We start from the raw sequence: 18,742 nt of genomic DNA on the forward strand, positions 1-18,742 counted from the left end.
AAGAAGAATGAAATGGGTCCAGGACAGAAAGCTGGGGAGGAGAGAGGGAGGAGGAAGCTCATTGAAGGTTTGTTGCACTTAGCATTAGGAACTGCTACAGAGCACGCAGGTTGTAGTGATTTTCTAATACTGAGTAATATGTCAGAAGGGCTATTCTGGATTTAGACCAATATATACAGTTTCTTGTCTAAGCAGAACCATATGCTCAAATGAGAGATTATTTTATTTTACTAGGATGGACAGTAAGTAGAAACACATTCCAGATTTCAGGAGGTTTCTTCCCCCCTTGGCAGCCACGGTGCTGCTTGTGCTTAATCTTTGGTTTTTCAACTGTTTGATAAGTGCCTGTTGCTTTACAGGATCCAATTCCCCCTCTATCCTGGTGTCTGCTGAGCTGTGACTAATGACTGTGTCAGACAGCTCGTTCAGCAGGTCACCCTGCCTGGAGCTGGTAATTGTTGGTAATAAAACAAATCAAACTGATATGCACAATATGCAACAGGCTGTACAGTAGAGATGTAGCTTTTGTGTCCTTCCATCAGTTGAGATTTAATGTTCTGTGTTCAGAGACTGACCTCATCCAAATCCTTTCTGACAGCCCAGAAAGCAGGAAAAGAACCCCAAACCTCTTTGTGGAATGTGCAAGCTGGTGTTTAATACATAAGCCCATGCACAGCAGATTGAGCAATCAAAAGCACACAGAGATTTCTATAATTTGACACTGGGAAAAAGCCCCACCCCTCCTGTCACAGGCACGGGTGGTTATGGCTGCAGCTCTGGGTCTCGGTAGGTCAGGTGCTCCACTTGTCCTGCCTTGGTGCTGACCCGTCCCTGGCTCTAATGAGACATTTTTGGCCTGACCCAGGCTTGGGATGGACCCTCTGGCTGCTCCTCTGGGATCTGCCCAAAGAGAACAAGGACCTGGTGCCTGCTGAGCTTGCTCAGCTCCCAGGTGCAGGGGTCCTGTGCCCAGGGCTGTGTCCCAGGGCTGTTCCTGCCTTCCTGTGGATTCTCCAGCAGGAACTGCTGGCCATGGAGTGCTCACACCCAGGGACTCTGGTCAGCCAGTTTGGGGCATCTACTGACACTTTTTTTGAAGGGACCAGCAACAAAGAAACTGTTTTAACTGAAAAAAACCTGAATTCTACTGGGGGTCTTGAAAACAAAGGCGTTATTTGTTACATGTGTTGTAAAGTGAATTCCCCTCCCCTCCATTTGCTGTTCTGTCACAAGCAAGGATGATGGTATGAAAATGGGTTTTAAAGGGATTTTGTAATTAAAAAAGAAAACCAAGATAAATCATAGACATATCTGCCTAAGTCAGGAGGATAAACAGAACCATCTACAAGGATACTCACAGGCTATGACCCAATGTCACATTAAACCTCTTTTATTGCTGCTGTGCTAACCTGAAGCCCCCTGGCTTCTGCTGCCCGGACAGGAAGGGGAGGGAAGAGGGTGAGGAGGAGAGATGGGGTTGAGTTTGCTCCTGAGTGGCGGTTCCTGCATTTTAGAAGAGGATTTTAAAGCATTTCTAATTTTCATGGCCAGGAAAGCAAATTTAGAAAGGGAGGAATTCCCTAATTGTAACAACTCATTACTTACTAGATCCCAAAACTCTAAATTACGAATTCGGTCAGCTGAAACATTAGGAAAATGTAGGAATAACCACTGAACAAATTCTTTAACTTCTCTTTTATGAAACAAAATTCCACAACCAGCAAGGACACCCACAACTTGGTAATAGACTCCCTTTTGAGAGACAGACAGCCAGGCACCCATTTTGGCTGAGGTAGAATCTGTCTCTTAAAACACACTACCCAGGAATAAGCAAAAGCAAAGAAAAACTCCTGCTGCTGGCTGCCTGCTAAAAGGTGCTGCTCAGCAAAGTAACAGCTACAATAGTAGCAAAATCTAGAACAGCTATAAAAGTAGCAAAAATCTCCAGAGATGGAGAAAAGTTGACCCTTTTTCCGGAAACAAGCAGGAAAAGAGCAGGCCAAGAAAGCTCTCCCCCCACCGGGAAAGAGGACAAAAGAGGGAGAGATAAAGATAATCAGCACTCCGAGGCTTGCAGCAGGAAAAGAAAGGTCCTGAGTAGTGCTGTCCCCATGAACTGACCACCATGGTGACATGGTGGCTACCAGTTCCTTCCCCGGGAGCACAACCCACCAAAAAGGGCTCTGCTAACTGGGGTAACTTGCAGGCCAGAGAAGGATTCCAAACACTGCTGCAGCACAAATCCAACAGGACATCCGGCTGTCTCCTCTGTGGGGTCTGGCAATGTCCTCAGCCCCACGTTGGGCGCCAAGCTGCCACTGTGCTATCTGCAGCCCCCTGGCTTCTGCTGCGGGATCACTCCGCTGTGTCCCGAGGAGAGTTGGGGAGCAGTTGAGGCAGAAGTTTCACTGTCTGCCTTGTGTGGAGGAGAGGCGGCGTCCAAGGAGGTAATGAGGGAGTTGACTCAAGGCTGGGAAAACCGTTTCAGCTTTAATCCAGGCTCCAAGGAGCTCCGAATTACAGAGAATCCAGCAGCCAGAAGTAGCCTCGAGGCTTTTGCAACATCTTAAATACTGGGGCAATAACAAGGGGAAGGGAACGCCCATTGGCCAATGGGGGAATTTGGGGGAATGGAAGGTGAAAGGATAGACAGGTACACAAACCAATGGGGGAAGCATAAGGGAGGGACCCCGGGCCCTCACCCAATCCCTCGAGGCCCAGGGTAGAAGATTCTGGAAGAAGGGGATGGGGAGCCAAGTGATGGACAAGGTAGTGGGGGGGTGGGGGGTGAGGGAAGTGCCCGAGCATTGTCAGGGAGATTGGCACTGAGGGACCGACAGGAAAACTCGGGGTGGAACTTTGGGAGAAAATGGGGGGGGGGGGGGGGAGTGGTGGGGGGTGGAGGGGCGAACCATTGCAGAACTGTTACAGAAATATAAAAACACAATACAACATTTTATAACCTATCAGCTCCTGGGTACCACTTGCTTTAGCTATCTCCAGCATTTCTGAAGTGATTTGGTTGATATTCTGTGGAGATGTCTGTTTCCCACTGACTGAGGATGATCCCCCCTCACCAGGGGGAGATGCAGAAGCCTGGTACTTGCTGATAGATCTGCAAACAAGCACTGAGTGTCTGTATCTTTTTTTCATAACTTAAGGACATTTGGCTGCTGGTCTTTGACAGCAGAAATACTCCAGAGGTCACTGCAGGCAATTTTGTACTTTCCCATCTTTTATCAGCCTTTCCAATCCTAACCTTAAGTGCTGAGCATCCTGAATGTGGGGGCAAAACAAGGGTGTTGTGGAGGCAAATTTGTGTTTTAATGCTACACCCACCTCACTTTGGAAAGGTGATGGCAACAGTTAATTTAGAAATTTAGAAATTTAGAAATTTAGAAATGCTGCAGACTCGTTTCAGTTTTTGACTTGAATTGCCAGGTTCCCAGTGCCAGGTTCCCAGTGCATTGATGTTCACATTTGTACACACACGTCCAGCTGTGCATTAATTGTTGCATACAGTGACACAGAACAGTCAGTGCCAGCACAGCAAAATCCCCCGGATGATGTGAGGACCTCTCAGTGACAAATATCACAGAATATTCCTGAGACTGAAGGGTTAACACAGGGAACTGGCAGTGCCAGGAGTGTTCCTGAGAGCGCCATTACAAGTGCCTGACACCCACTTGAGAAGTGGAGTGGTTTTGGAAAATGGGATGTGTTCTGTGGTGTGGGTGAGTAACTGCGGTGAACAGACGTAGTACCTAATCAGGGGTTTGCTGCTTCCACTTGTGAGGTTTCCCCTCCTGTAGCAGTCTGGGATCCTGTCACTGAGGCTGTGGTGTGCAGCTCCGTTCACGCACTGATCCCATGCACGAGAGCAATTTCCAGACCTGATCCGCATCACAACCCACTCCAGAAAGACAGAATCTGTGGGAAAACCCGTCCAAACCACACATGTTCTGTGGGGCAGAGAATTCCGGGTGTTCCAGCACAGTGCTCTGCCTTTTGTCGTGGTGAGGACCTGCCTCTCTTTGTGCCACTGAAACATCACCAAAGCCTGGCAACCTGAGGGGCACTCAGCAGAGCCTTTGGGAGCTGCAGTGAGGTCTGAGTTCTGAGCTGGGCTCTGGGCTTGGCACCCCGGTAACAGCACCCCGAGATGTGCTGAACGCCCCTGTGGGGGCAGCCGGGGCTGCGGAGCGGGGCAGGTCTGGCTTTAGCCAGCTGCAAATAGAGGGGAACTGTCCCGGGAATTGTAGGATACTCCAGGAAGTGACTGCTGAGTATTTCGGCAGCACTCCAATTGGTAGGAATACTCTTGTTTAAAATGGTTTCCGGGAAGATAAATATTTGTGTGTGCTATCTTGACGTATGGAGATAAACACAGTGGTTCTACACAAATATTGGTTTGACCTCAGATTATTTCATTAGCAGCAGCATGTGGGGCCCGCTCAACATCCCTGCAAGCAGCTGCCACCTGTTGTGAGCATCCCAAGTTTGGTTTATGGCTGCTGTCGAGTGTCTAAAAGTAGCCATGTCTTATTCTGTGCATTTCCTGACCTGTTCCAGCTTGCTTTCCTACAGAAGATATGCTGGGATGGGATATTCTGATTTGGGCAAGGTCCATGGGATTTTATTCTGGTTTTTAGGGCAAAGGGAGATGCCACATGCAGTGCATGAGGATTGCAAAAGGCACTCTGCAGAAATAAAAGGAAATGCTCAGTTGTGGATTGACTGTGATAAGAGGTTGAGTAGAGTGGAATGTGCCTGAGCCCACAACACCTGGAGAGGGACCCCAGCTCTCTCCTGGCAGCCCTTATCCCCAGACTACAGTTTTAATTAATTCCCAATCAGGCTCAGGGTCTAGGCTGGCTTGCCAAGGCAGGCAGGCCGTGGGCATTATAGCCCATGGACATGAAGTACTGTGCGTTTTACCAAAATTCCCATTTTCAGCCAGCACCAGTTAACTGTGGACAGCAGGGGTGGATCAAGTGGAGCCTGTCCTGAGCACGATGGAGCCTTCTAAAAAGAACCGTGGGATGTGTTGTCCCCCACTTTCATCTCTCCTCATAAATTACCCTAAGAGATCAGTCCCAGTACCTGACAGTGGGGCTGTAACCCACAGTCTGCAGGCAGAAGAGGCCAAACCTGACTGAATCAGCATGAAGAACTGAGTTAACCCATGGAGAATCACAATCTATATGGAATTAATTCAGCTTAAGCTTTCCCCCCTGGGTTTTTCCAGTAATACCAGCAGAACATCACAGCATTTGGACAGCCATAAAACAGAAATGCTACAGCTTGAAAAATACTTCAGGCTGCTCCTGAGATGAAAGTGAGCCCTGGATAGCTGGGGAAGTGTCAGGCAAACCCCAGCATGGCACAGGCTACTGGAGCACAGAGGGCTGGGGCTGTCCCACACACCCCAAGTGCTGCCCCAGAGATTCCAGGGGCTGCTCAGGCCCCTTGGGAGGGCAGATGGATCAGGAGCAGCTGTCCCATGGCAATGGAGATGAGGGTTCCAGTGAGCTCCTCAGCACACGGCTCCTTGCAGGGACCTGCAGCCTTGGTCCTCACCGTGTGATCAAGGCAGGAAAAGCAGTGAGGTGCAAATGAGAAATATAAGCTGAGAGCATTATTGATAGGGCAGCTGCAGTCCCCACGCTGCATGAGTCATGTAATCCACAGGCTGCTCAGCCTCACTGCACAGAGAGAGGTGTGTGGAGGATGGTTTCAATTTCCAAGCAGGGCTTTCTGACCACTCATGCTTTTGAAAAGCAAAGCAAATATCTTGGCTCAGGAATGACTGCAAAACAGAGGTATTCTGCTCTTGGCCCGTTGCCTGCTTGCCCTCTCGGAGTGGAGCTTGTGCATTGTGATGGAAACGTAACAGTTCCCCCTGCCAGGGAACAGGTCACTCCTGCTGCTGCCTGGGAACCAGGACACACTGCTGTGAGTACCAAACCTGAAACAAATGGCATCAAAGAAGATGAATTTGCGAGAAATTTGCAATTTGGGGTTTTACCTGCATTCCTTTTAATAGGAAAAAAATCTTTTGGCTCGATTTCAGCTCCTGTCCTGGTAAAAACTTTCCAGAAATGCTCATTAAAAGAGAAATTAAACTTGATTTTGAGGCCAAATGCACTTCTTAAGAGATGCTTTGCTGGTGTTTTAACAACAAACCTTTACACTCTGAACACGTTCTCCCACAACACTGGATGCTTGATATCCCTTTGTACCAGTATGTGAGGAGCACTGGAAAGGAGGTCTGCAGGTTTCCCTGCTGGGACACTGCCTGAACAGCAAAGCTCTGGTGCATGTAATAGAAAATGAAATTAATCACTTGATGCTGGGTAAGTTGTGAGTTTTATTAACCACTGGATTTTTATCAGAGTTATAATTTTGATGTGTTTATCTGTTAGTGAGGACAAAAGAGGCTCCTCCATCCCTGGCAGTGCCCAAGGCCAGGTTGGACACTGGGGCTTGCAGCAGCCTGGGACAGTGGAAGGTGTGCCCTGGCAGGGGGTGGAAAGGGATGGACTTGAAAGTTCCCTCCAACCCAGACTATTTTGGGATTTTGGGAAGATCCTTTAACTCTGGTCTTGAGTGTAGGAGGAACCTTTCTAGAAATACCCAGGTATGGCCCTGAAAGATTATTTGCTGAACCATTTTTTTCAGCAGCACTGAAGTGGTAAAGATGGACAATGTCTGAGTTAGCTCAGCTGAAAGCCAAGTTGTTCTGCAGCTGAGGGTGAGACTCAAGCCCAGTAAGGCTGTTCAGTTGTGATTGGGGGATATTTTGTAAGAACCACAGAAGTTTGGCCTGTGGGTTTGGATTCTTTGCAGAAGCCCTTTGAAGCATTAAGGGGAGGGGAGGTGCTGGAAAATGTGAGCCTGGAGAATATACACAGGGCAAGTTCTGCCTGTGTATCCTCAAGGAATGAGAAACCAGGAGAATGTATCTTAGCCAGAGTGGGCTCTGGAGATTTCAATCCTGTCTAGGTATAAAACAGTTTAAGGAATGTCATGGACTTCACAGAAGGGCAATGAATTGGGGAATCTACTTAAAAAAAAAAAAAAAAAAAAAAAAGTATAAAGTGCTATAAAACATGCCTTGTTTCAAGAGAGAACTATGGAAATAGAACAAGATTCACAAGTAATTAATCTCAGGCTGTGGACTGGTGTGTATGACTCTGCAGCAAGAACATTAATATCTGTTAAATTCCCCAAATTAGCTTAAGCATTCCAGAGAAAGGATGTAATTCTCAGTTGTATAGGGAAGGAATTCACCCTTCCCCCAGTCTTTCTGCTTCCCAGGGACTCAGAAGAAATACTAATATCAAGTCAACCTATTTTTGTTCCCCTCTTTAGTAATGGGGTCCAGGTTAGTGGTGACTGAAACCCGGTGCCATCAGAGGAGTTTTGTGTGGTGGATCAGGAAGGGCTGGTTCCAGCCTGATGGTTCCCAGGCTGGCAGCTCACTCAGACTCCACAGAGCTCTGGATTTCAGTTTACAGAGGTTTAGTGGGGCATCGCTCACCTCTCACTGAGGCAAAGCTTGGGAGCTGCTTGTACTGCAAAATAAGGGAGATGTGGTACTACACTGAGCGAGGCTGTGAGGTATCATGACTCCTTTTCTTCACACTTATTAATCAGGGTATTGCCAGCCTTAATTAGGGAATTAAAAACTCTTGGGGAAGATTTTAGCTTGTTTTGACCAAGGGGCTGTTGGAAGATGAAGCAAGAGGACAAATCTGTGTCTGTGACAAAGCACAGGGAGGGATGGGGAGGAGAAGCACCAGGAGATGCTTTCCAGGAGCCACAAATGAGTTGAATAAACAGATCTAAAGCTGTCCTGTGTACCTGGGCTCGCATTCAGCCCTGAGGTGGTCAGCGGTGCCATCTTGTGTTAAGTGGGTGGTATTTATGGAAAAAGATGGATAAATCTTCAAAGTCCTTGGGAAAGGGGTTTAGAAGAACCATTGAAAACTGCTGATGTGAAGTGAGGAGAGCAGTGAAGCCCACAGGTCTCTGAGCCAGAAAGGCAGAAGATGAGCAGCTGTCACACTCTCAACTGATTTGCAGCTGAGACACTCGTGTACAAGGAACTTTGCCTGTGATTTTTTATTTAAATTGGGACTTTTTCATCCTGCTCCAAAAGCAACAGTGCATGTGATGAATGCATGTGAGCTTCCCTGAACACAGGGGAAGTTTGAGCATCAAAAGCTGTTCAGAGGCATTTTGGGGGTTTAATAACCAAGATAATTTTCAGCAGAACCGAAGTGTGGGGTTTTTTTTGTTGCAACAGTTGACCAATTTAGAAATACTTCTCTAGGCTGATCATCATTACTTTTAGAAGTCTTTTGACCTTGGAAGGAGATTTCAGAGTTGATGTCCAGTCCCTGTAGTACCTTTCAGCTTGGCAGCTTCCCTGAGGCAAAGCAACTCAGCCAGGCTTCAGTGCCAGAGGTTCCTGCACTGAGATCAGTCCCTGCACAAATTTCTGTGCAGTGAAGCCTGACTGCAGCACGTGAAGAAATCTGTGAAATAAAACCTTGGGGAACATGTTTGACCTTCACATAACCAAGTGGGTCCCTGGGAAATCTGGAAAACACAGGGCTCTGCAGATGACTTGGAGTTTTTGGTTAAGTGGTGTCCTGGCAAGGAATGTTTATAACTGTTCAGGGAAGGCAGCTTAGGCCATGGAAGAAGTGGGAAAATCACTAAAAGAGGCTGGAGGATCTATGGGATTAACATTTCTGAGTGGGGAGGGTTATTCTGGATGCAAAAGTTGCTCTAGATACAAATACCAAGTCAGACAACAAATCTGCTGGTGGGATCAGCAGAACAGGATGCACCCAGGGAGTGACAGGAAGTGAAGAAGTAATGAAACCAAATAATGCTGTAGTAATGGATGGGTGCTGCTGCTGCCATAGGAATGATGGGCTGCTGGGAATAGCTGTGATGGAAAGAAGAGGGTTTTGCTGCTAGCCAAGCAATTGGGATAATTTGTTCTCTCCAAATCCCTGACATGAAAGATGCTATTTCCTGTGGCATATTTAATAAAATTCAAGGCCAAATTTTAATTTTGGGGCACATGGAAGTAAGTATTTACAGTGTTAGAGGTCCACACAGACCTTTTCTTTGCACAAAACCACAGAGCATCCTCCTCCATCCCCCCTCCTCCCTGGGGACAGGTGCTGGAGGCCCAGCCTTGGCAGGGGGCTGCAGGTCCCTCCTGTTCTGTAGCTGCAGGGACTCAGCAGAAGTGGAGCAGAACTGCAGCACGATGCTCCAGCTGTGCATGGCTCAGCTCGTGGCCCGTTCAGGAAGGAGCAGCTCCAGCCCAGGGCTGTTGTCCTCCCTCTGGACAGGGCAGAGCTCCAGCTCAGTGTCCCAGGGGATCAGCTCTCCTGGGCCGGGTGCCAGCCCTGGCTGGGGCCCAGCTGTGGCCAGCGATGGAGGAGCAGCATCTCTTCCCAAACCAACCCCCTCGGGGAATGCCCGCCTCAGCTGCGCTGGAAATGGCTTCGATAACATCACTCTGGCTGCCGGCCATCCCAGCAGATGATTTATGATTTTCTGTAGGAATCTGCTTTTAAAGCTTCTCCTGCAGTGTTACGGATGATATCACTCCGTGCTCGGCACTGACCAGACCTGTTTCGGCCTCTGGCTCTGTACAGAGGTAAAATTGGCAAAAATGCTCAGGTCCTCTGTTTATTGGTGAGGGTTTGGAGCTCGTACCTCTCCCTGCTGGGTTGCAAAAGTAGCATTTGGAGTATTTACTGTGTGTTCTCCTTTTCTTTTCCTGACTGTATCTGGGAGGGGGGAATCCAGGCATTTTTATGTTTATTATAAGCTGTAAGTGATTGCAAGTAATGTGGAAGGATAAAACATGGGTATTAGAGGCACAAAGGGTACCCAGAGAAGTCACCATTCCAGAGGGCAGAAGGCTCTGCCTCTGGGGGTTACTGCTCTGCCCCAAAGCTGGCCATGCCTCAGTGCAGCCACTCCTGTGTCTGACAACAAAGGGGCTCTCTGAGCCCTTGGATGATGAACATCACATGAAAACAAGACCTTTCTTGGGTCCTGTGATCGATGTGCAATGATCTCAGTGTGCAGGTTTGGACTCAGCTGCTGTAAGGACATTATTTGAATTTGCAAGCAGCATTATGTTTGATATAAAATAAAGAAAATCACTTTATTCAGTGTTTAGCTGCCTCCCAGTCTTTCACAGGGATGAGAATATTATGATTACAACAGCATGAGCTGCATGATGCAGACTTTAAATCAGTGTAAAGGTGCTGTGGACTAATCTGTTGATTTCCATATGGGAACAAAATTGTATCAGAAAGCATCTTCCTACTGGTGTAATTCCAAGCCCATTGCTGTTTTCAATAATGTAATGATGATAATTGGTGGTTTAAAACTGACAAGGTCAATTTGCTTGGCAGCCATTCATTTGGCAGCCAGCTTGACAACATGAAGGATTGACACAAAATAGGGCAGAGAGTTCCTGCCCTGTTCCCAGGTCTGGTAACAGCCCAGGGTTTCACTGCTGTTTAGTCAGCTCCTCTGGCACAACATCTCTGACTCCGTTCTCCAGCCAGGTGTGCCACACGACAGGGCCAAACTCAGCTGCATCCCCAAACTGTAAAACTCTCCAGCAGCAGGTTCTGCCGGGTGAGGCAATCACGCAATGTGCTGCTATTGTCATTCCTGCCTGTTTTACTGACTGTGCAGGTTCCCAGCACGGAGGCAGGATGATCATTTAGTGGATGCTAATGTCTGGAAGGAATACAGGTTCCAGTTCAGCAGTTGTTCTGCTGGTGCTGGATGCTGAGTCCCAGAGAGGAATGTTCTGGGAGCTTTCAGCTCAGAGCAGAGGGAAAAGAATCTGCCTTTTTCCATTTCAGCATTTCCCACCCTCTGCAAACCCAAATCACTGGCTCTGCACTGCTAACAGGAGATGAGGAGATAACAACACATTTGTATCCCAATCCTCTATAAGCTAGGAGCAGGTCTGGCCATTCTAGGGTGATCTGAGGTGGGAGTATCTGTACAGCTCAAACCCCACAGTCAGCAGTGATTAACAATAGTAATTCCTGCAAACCATGCAAGGATGACCCTAAGCAGAGCACTACACATTTAATTTACAAAGTTTCTAAAACATCTCTGAAATGAAATTATTTTCTGCTCTCTGCCCAAGAAATCAGCACACGTCTGTACCCTTTTTGCACTTCTGTGCTCAGGAGGGGAAGTGAGCCCCGTGCTCTTGTAAGTAGAGATTATTTCATCCACAGATTCTGGGCAGTAAAAAGATTAATTATATTTTTGCATGTTAATTGGATTCAGTGAAGAAATCAGTGAAGCAGATGCAACATCGATTTGTTTATGGGGCACCTTGTGGCAGGGGCAGTGCTCATACTGAGCATCTCAAACCCACACACCAGCAGTGCTTCACCTCCAGGCCATGGGGACTCTGCTTTCATTTTCCCTCTTAAAATCGTTTCCATGGAAAGCCCTGGAGCAGCTCTGGGAATTCCAGTGCAATGGAAAATGACCCCCAGGTTGTTCTCTGGCCATTCCCTGGGATAGCTCAGTGTGGCACCCCTCCTGCTGGCTGCCCTGCACACACCTGAGCCCAGCTCCTGGCAGGGAGGGCTGTGATCCAAGGGCTGTGCCAGCTCCCAGATCCAAACGTTTTCATGAGGGGAACCCCTTTGTGTTGCCCATCTGGTTGTCAAACAGGACCTGGCTGCGGGCCTGGAGCTGGCACCAGATGAAAAATCTGCACTTTAAACATTTCATACTTACACTGATGGGAATGGGCAATTCCTCAGCACATTTTTGCAACATTTTTAAACAATAAATGTCAACCTCAGGGCAAAGCAAGGCAGATTTCAGATTAAAGGGATGGGATTTGCTTAACTTTATAAATCCCTTGGTCCCAACCTCCTTCACGTTCCTCAACACAACAAACATGGAAAGGCTGCATCGAATGCAACAGGCACTTTTGTCAGCACAAGTTTTTCCTTTAATACCATGATAGAAAGATTTCCAAAATAGATTTTCGTGATGGATTCAGGACTTGGCATGCCAGGGAGAATCTAGTATTCTCCTCAACAAAGCTAAATGTTTGTGTGAGAAGACAGATAATGCCAGGCAAAAGAACCTTTCAGTCTCAAGAGAGCTAAAATATTCCTTGGTTTGTTTTTCACCCTTAATTACTTTTCCTGTCCTGGTTTAATCTGTAGTGCTGAAGCTTGTCAGCACCTATAGCCTTTCCTTTAGGATTGATGTCTTGGGAACAGAAATAAAAGCAATTTCCACGTGGTATCTCCCTGCCATGGCTGCTGCCTGAAGCCCGGTGACATTTCTTTCAGAAGTCCCAATTCTGTGCCCATATAAATGGAACAAAACGTATTTGGAGCCAGGAGCTTTATGTTCCTTAACACCAAGGCTGAGGCTTCCATCACTGAGCCTGATGTTCTGTCACTTGCAATAAAATCTTCCAGTTTCTGTTGAGTCTCTCATTTTCCAAAGAAGAAATGTCTCAGAAAGAATGATTGCCTCAGAACACTTGCCTTGATTTTGACTTAGTAGAATCTTAAGGCTACTTCAGATGTAAATTGTCGAGTTTACAGCTGAAGGGAGAAATTGTTCTGAGGAAGAAAATGAACCTTCTATTTGGAAAATTAGTTCTCAGAAAAAAGCATTGCTCATAGTGTTTTTTCCAAGTGAAGTGATTTCTTGAAACATGCCCTGTGTGCTTTCCGTTGTGTCAGCTGGCACTGCCACACACCAGAGAAGTTTCTCAGGTGGCTTCCAAGAAGCTTTTCTGTACCATCTCTTGGATAGGGCCGTACAGCCAGCTTTGCTCAGCCAAAGTTGGACTTTTAGGCTTTCATTTTTTCATGATTTGGTTTCCTCTGATGTCCTCAGTAGACGTTTCATGGTAACTTGCAGTGGAGGGGATTTTCAAGCTCATGGCCATGTGTAGTTTCTAAAATGAAAAACTGTAAGCTTCAGTTCTGGAGAGCTCAGCTCAGCATCACAAGCAGGGCCCAAGTCAGTCACAGGGAGAAGCTCCAGGGAGAGCTCAGAGCCCCTGCCAGAGCCTAAAGGGGCTCCAGGAGAGCTGGAGGGGGACTGGGGACAAGGGATGGAGGGACAGGACACAGGGAATGGCTCCCACTGCCAGAGAACTGATGGGTCTGGTGCTCAGGTGATAGCTTTGAAAGGAAGATACCTTTCAGGGAAACACTTGGAAATATTGCACATATGTCCTTATTTGTAGAGTTGTGTTTGCACTGTATATCTCCTCATAATGGTTTGTCCCTCCATATCCCCTCTTTGTGTCTGTTTGGCTCATCCCAGCTTTCCCATCAGTACCTGTATGTCCATCAAACCCCAACCATCCCCCTGTCTCCTCCCAGGTGATGTGTCCATCACCTGCTGACCATTCCCCTTTGTCCAGATCCTTCTCCCAGGGTCACCAGGTAACTGGACACTGGCTGGGACTCCTCCCTCACCCCCTCCTCAGTGGTCACTCTGAGGCCTGGCCCCCAGAGAGCCACTCCATGTCCTTCCCCCTTTGGCTGGTCAGGTTTTCCCCACCCCCCTATATCTGGCTGCTCTGGGCTGGGATACACTCTCTTGCTCTGGATGCCCTTTGAGGTCAGATGTGGCCTGGGATCTCTCCAGGCCGTCATTAAACTTTGGAACTAATCCTGAGGAGAGCGCCTCTTTCCTTTGCTTGTGGGACCAGCTTGTCTTTGGACTCACATGGAGCTTCTCCAAGCCCCCGGGATCCAAGGAGAAGCTCCTTCCCTCTGCCCACCTCACCCCACTGCCCAGCTGGCCGGGCTCCACAGGGGACCTGACCCGTGGATTCGAGGGGGAGACGCAGCACCTGTTTAGTTTTTTGTATTTCCCACCCCTCTTCACTTAAATACACCTTTGGTTCATGCTGGCATTGACTGATGCAAACAGAGAGAGAGAATGTAACTCCTGGAAAGCCTGCGAGATGCTGGTGCCAGACAATGCACTCCATAATGCTCATGTAATGTATAACCAGACCTCTGAATATTTTTTAAAGGCCATTTGTGAATAGTGAGGTGAGGACATTTTGCATTTGGGCAGTCTGAAGTTTTAGAAAGGTGCTGCAAGGGAAGATGTCAACAAAAGCTGCTGCAAAGTTGTGCTTTCACTTCACAGGGCTTTGAGGAGATGCATTCTTGGGCCAGGTTCATGTGGGCTCATTTCTCTGACTCAAATTCACTTTGAATCTGGGCATCAAAGGGATTTTGAAATTCTAGGTCAAACTCATTAAAAACCCCACATCTCACCTGGTTTCAGCTCTGTAAATAACAAGAAACAGTAAATCTGCTGCTCTGCTTTGGATACCAACCCATAAATCACGGGGTGGGGGTATTTGAAGCTTGGCCCAGAACCTCTCTGTCCAAGAGCCAGTTGTTGCTGCAGGAGTTCATGACTTTGTTCTAGGCAAGCTCACAGATATGGGGAGGTTTAGTGGCACATGGAACACGTCAGATTTTTTGGAAGATTGTAAACATAGCACCCAGCGTTTGGATTGGGGATTTTGTGTGCAGAAAGCCGCCTCTCTGAGACTGAGCCCAGCTGCCTGATTGAAGAGTTTTCCAGAGGTAAAAATCCCAAGCATCCCTTCCCTGTGTCTCTGGGGAGTCAGGGCAGCACAGGGACGGACCCCTCTCCCTGCTCCCCACTGGTTCCTCCCAGAGGAACGGGGACTTTCCCGGAATTCCTGCCTGCCTGTGGTTCCTTAGCCACTCCTGCAAAAATGTATTTTTTATTGAATGTTATTCTAGCCATAAAACCTTTAAGTTGTTCAAATACTTTCCTTTGTACCATAGACATCTGATACTATGAAACATTAACAAGCAAATGTACTTTTTCCCCAACTGCTTCGATGTACTGAGGAATTTTCTTTGGACTGATCTGCCCTTGCCTTGTAGCAGAGGAAACAAGCCTGGGATCTGACACCAGATCTCCTCTGTAGCTGTCTCCCCACTTTGGAGGTATAGGAGTGTTTTACTTTGAATTCAAAAAGAGATTTTATTCCTTGGCAGCTTTTTTGCTCACTCAAGATCCAGAAATGTTCAAAGCCAAGAGATACCATCCTGATTCTCTATGAATCCTCTAGTGAGCCTATAAGCCTAGCAGGAACAGAGCACATATTTTAGTAGGACTCAGCTGAAATATTTCAGAAGGTGAAATTCAGCCTTTTCCATAGTTATTTTATAATTAATATAATGAGCTGTTTGACTCCTGCCACCTCATTTCTGCACTCAAGCCACTAGAGCTGACTTTATATTAACTATATTTTTATTATTTTTTTTAATGGCCTCACCTGCAATTGTCTCCCTGTTGAATTGTGTCCTAAATTGCAAAATGCAAGAGGGTGTTCCTGCATCAGATCATTTATGAGAGACAGAAAAGGCACTAGAAGAACCAAATCCATTATTGCAGTTTGGAGTATGAGGGGGCACACCCCAAATTTGTTCTGGATCTCATAGAAAGACATGGTAAAAGACAGACCTGAGTGGTTTGGTGGTCCCTGAATCAGAGACCTGATTTTCTGATGTGCTGAGCCTCTTGTGAGGCATCCACATCAGTTCTTTTTAGAAACTTGGGAGTGCAAGCAGGTGTTTTCACGAGTCACCTTCATGGTACACAGGCAGGAACTGGGGAATTGGGTCTTAATAACCAACCTTGTTTACAACAGTGACAGAGCAGACGTTAAAAACTGAGTGTAAACAAAATGACAAGTGATCATTTTAGGAAGGATTACTGCTCCTGGGTATCACAGAGCTGCCTCAGAGTATTTAACAGGAGGCCTTAAACTGAGTGTGAGAGTTTGGGTTTACCCCAGAAACCCTGGGATTTCAGGAAGGTGAGAGAACTTCAACAGATGCTGCACATGCTGTTCAGTGGTGGCCACTGCTCTCTTCTCAGACATAGGACAAGTTTAACCATGAAGGCCAACTTTTCCCTCCAAGAGAACTGGAAGTAGAGCTCAAAAGTTACACCTCAGAGGCCTTGGCAGTGTTAGATTTTCATTGCTTTTTATTCAACTGGGGTTTTTATATGTTGTGTAAGAAGTTCAGTGTGTTTAACACCTGATTCACTCTGTATAACATCCGATAATTTGCATTTGACTGTTTTGCCACCTTTCCAATGGGAAGTGTTTGAATTTTTTACCAGCAATTTACTTACTCATGTGCTACCATAACAGACAGAAACTATTGCTTCCCTTTGATCCAGGATGGTGTTTTGTAAAGTCTAATTACAGCAAGGTCTTTAATTTCAAGCCCTACGGCCAACAGCCTTTTACCACATAACCCTGACATATCTTGACACTAACCCTCCAATTATTTTTCATGCCACAAATGTTAATATTTACCAGGTAGAGTCAACCTCCAAACCACAGAGCATGGTTTGCATTGTTGGTGGTATGAATTATACATTAGCTGAATAAAAAGGTTAACCTTTCACTAGCGTAATTAGATAAACAGACGTGGCTCAAACAGGTCTGTAAACCAGAAGTGTTTCTGAACTCCCCACAGGAGACAGAGCTCTCGGGACCTCGAGCCCACATCCCACAAAGGTCCCAGTGAGCTGCGGGAAATCTCCGGGGCTGGAGAGGCCCCCGGACCCATCCCCTGTGCTCAGGCTCCCCCTGATGGAAACCAGCAACACTAAACGACGTCTTTTTCCCTCCCGACTCGGCCAGGGCTCCGAGCTGCTCGTCTGAGGCCATTCTCGTGTCTGACACTCAGCGTTTGAAATGCAGATATTTGAGGAGCTGGCTGCTGCTGCTCTGACACACGGCAATGACTGATGGCTCGGGTACGTTCGTGCTCAGCGTGGTTTGGGCTGCTTTCACACTGGGAATTTCTGGTGGCATCTTGTCAATGAGGAAGGGAAGAGAAGCTCTCTGTGCTGTGAGAGGGGCTGAGGTGTCACAGTGGGAGTTGTGGCCCTGCCCAGCCCCCCCAGCAATCCCCCTGGGCATCCCTGGTGCCCAAAGGCTCCTGCAGCTCTGGCAGCCCCGGGCTGTGCCCATTCCCTGGGCAGCCTGGGCAGTGCCAGCACCTCTGGGGGAAGAAACTTCTCCCAAAATCCAGCCTGGCCCTGCCCTGACCCAGCTCCAGCCGTTCCCTGGATCATGCTGCTGGCCAGGAGAGCGAAGAGATCAGAGCTGCCTCTCAGGATGGTGAAGACCACAATGAGGTGTCCCCTCAGTCTCTCCAGCTGAACAAACCAAGTCCCCTCAGCTGCTCCCCTCCAGACCCTTCCCCATCCTCATGTCCATCCTTTGGACACTCTCCAATGTTTCTTTATATTGTGGCACCCAAACTGCCCCAGGACTGCAGGTGAGGCTGCCCCAGCCCAGAGCAGAGCGGGACAATCCCTGCCCTGCCCCTGGTGCCCCAGGACAGGGATGTCCCTCCTGGCTCCAGGGCACTGCTGACTCAGATCCAACTGGCCATGGACCAGGATCCCCAGGTCCCTTCCTGCAGCAGAGGGGAAGAAAGTATAATTAATACCAGAGCTAAAATATGGCTAATACACACATTGTTTCAGTGGAAGTTTTGGTGGAGAACTACTTTTCCTTAATTGTGTGGAAGTTAAAATTATTTTCAGCATTACCCTCCAGGGTGTGATAGAGAGGTTCTTGCATCAGTGGAATTGTTCCCTTCTCCAAGCAGAGTCTGAAAAACCCCTTGGTGCTGTAAATATGGCCAGGGAGGGTGACTGGGGTCGGCAGGGAGGTTGCAGGTCTGGGGCTCCCTGCACCAGGAGTGGTTTTAGGGCAGGACAGTGCAGAGTGCCCGGCCGTGCCCGGTGCTCGGCAGCCAAGGCAGGCTCATTACGCCTGACATCCTTCCCTCAGCACCAATCATTTTTCCATTTCAACAACGGCTGTTTACAGCAGCTGCTGCCTTATGTTTGGTTTGATCCCGGTCCAGATTTTGCAAGTGATTAAAATGCTGCTAATAAAGATATTTTAACTAGGATTTGCATGTTGACTTGCCTTTTCCAGCTACAAAGATTTCAGCCCCGCTGCTCTCCGTGGCTGCCTGGCACGGCTGCCTGGCCACTCCAGGGGTGACCTGGTGGCCTCCACGCCAGCAGTGCAGCCTCAGGCAGCCTGTGCTCCCCTCTCTGGAGCAGCAGGCAGTGTGGGGAACGGCTGGATTCTGGATTCTGGAAAGAATCCCGGTGCCCTTGCATGTGCATGATGGGGAGATTATCTTACACGTGTTCCCTTGTATGTTCCCCTGCTTTACCACATACTCGGCTGATTTCTGCTGGAATATTGTAATTGCATTCATATGCTCTAATAGCAAGGGCAGTTACAAATATTTCCAGATAAACCCCTGCCAGTGCCAAGGGCTCTGGTGCAGCCTTGTATCCCCAGCTCCACCAGGTTAGGGAATAAGGAGATTTTCCTGCCTTTCTCAGAAGATCCTGCGGCAGTAAGCAGCAGGTTTGCAGCAGCCCGGGAAGAGGGTGCCGGGCACAGGCAGGAGCAGGAGCAGCCCCAGCCCGGCCAGCCGCCCTCCCTGGGCTCGCTTCTTCCCAGCCCCTCCCTCCACCGCGGAAATTCTCCCTTATGGACTGGGGAAAAAAAAAAAAAAAGAGCGAAAAAGAAAAAAAGAGCTTTTGGGCCAGTGCCAGCGAACAGCGA

General features: G+C 48.0%; 1 long non-coding RNA gene across 4 annotated transcripts in view; it reads left to right on the forward strand.

The window, feature by feature from the left end:
* The first annotated feature begins 5,722 nt into the window (after nt 1-5,722).
* The window catches only part of LOC115497106 (uncharacterized), a 99,531-nt gene continuing 86,511 nt past the window's right edge, over nt 5,723-18,742 (forward strand). The window contains exons 1-2 of one of the 4 annotated variants that reach the window (XR_012058152.1): nt 5,723-6,356; nt 16,781-16,896. This is a non-coding gene — a long non-coding RNA (uncharacterized lncRNA). Of the gene's footprint in view, nt 6,357-16,222; nt 16,897-18,742 lie in introns of those variants that run through there. The other 3 variants (XR_012058153.1, XR_012058154.1, XR_012058151.1) reach the window with 3 other exon arrangements.

This window comes from Taeniopygia guttata, chromosome 13 (assembly GCF_048771995.1).
Source record: "Taeniopygia guttata chromosome 13, bTaeGut7.mat, whole genome shotgun sequence".
NCBI lineage: Eukaryota > Metazoa > Chordata > Aves > Passeriformes > Estrildidae > Taeniopygia > Taeniopygia guttata.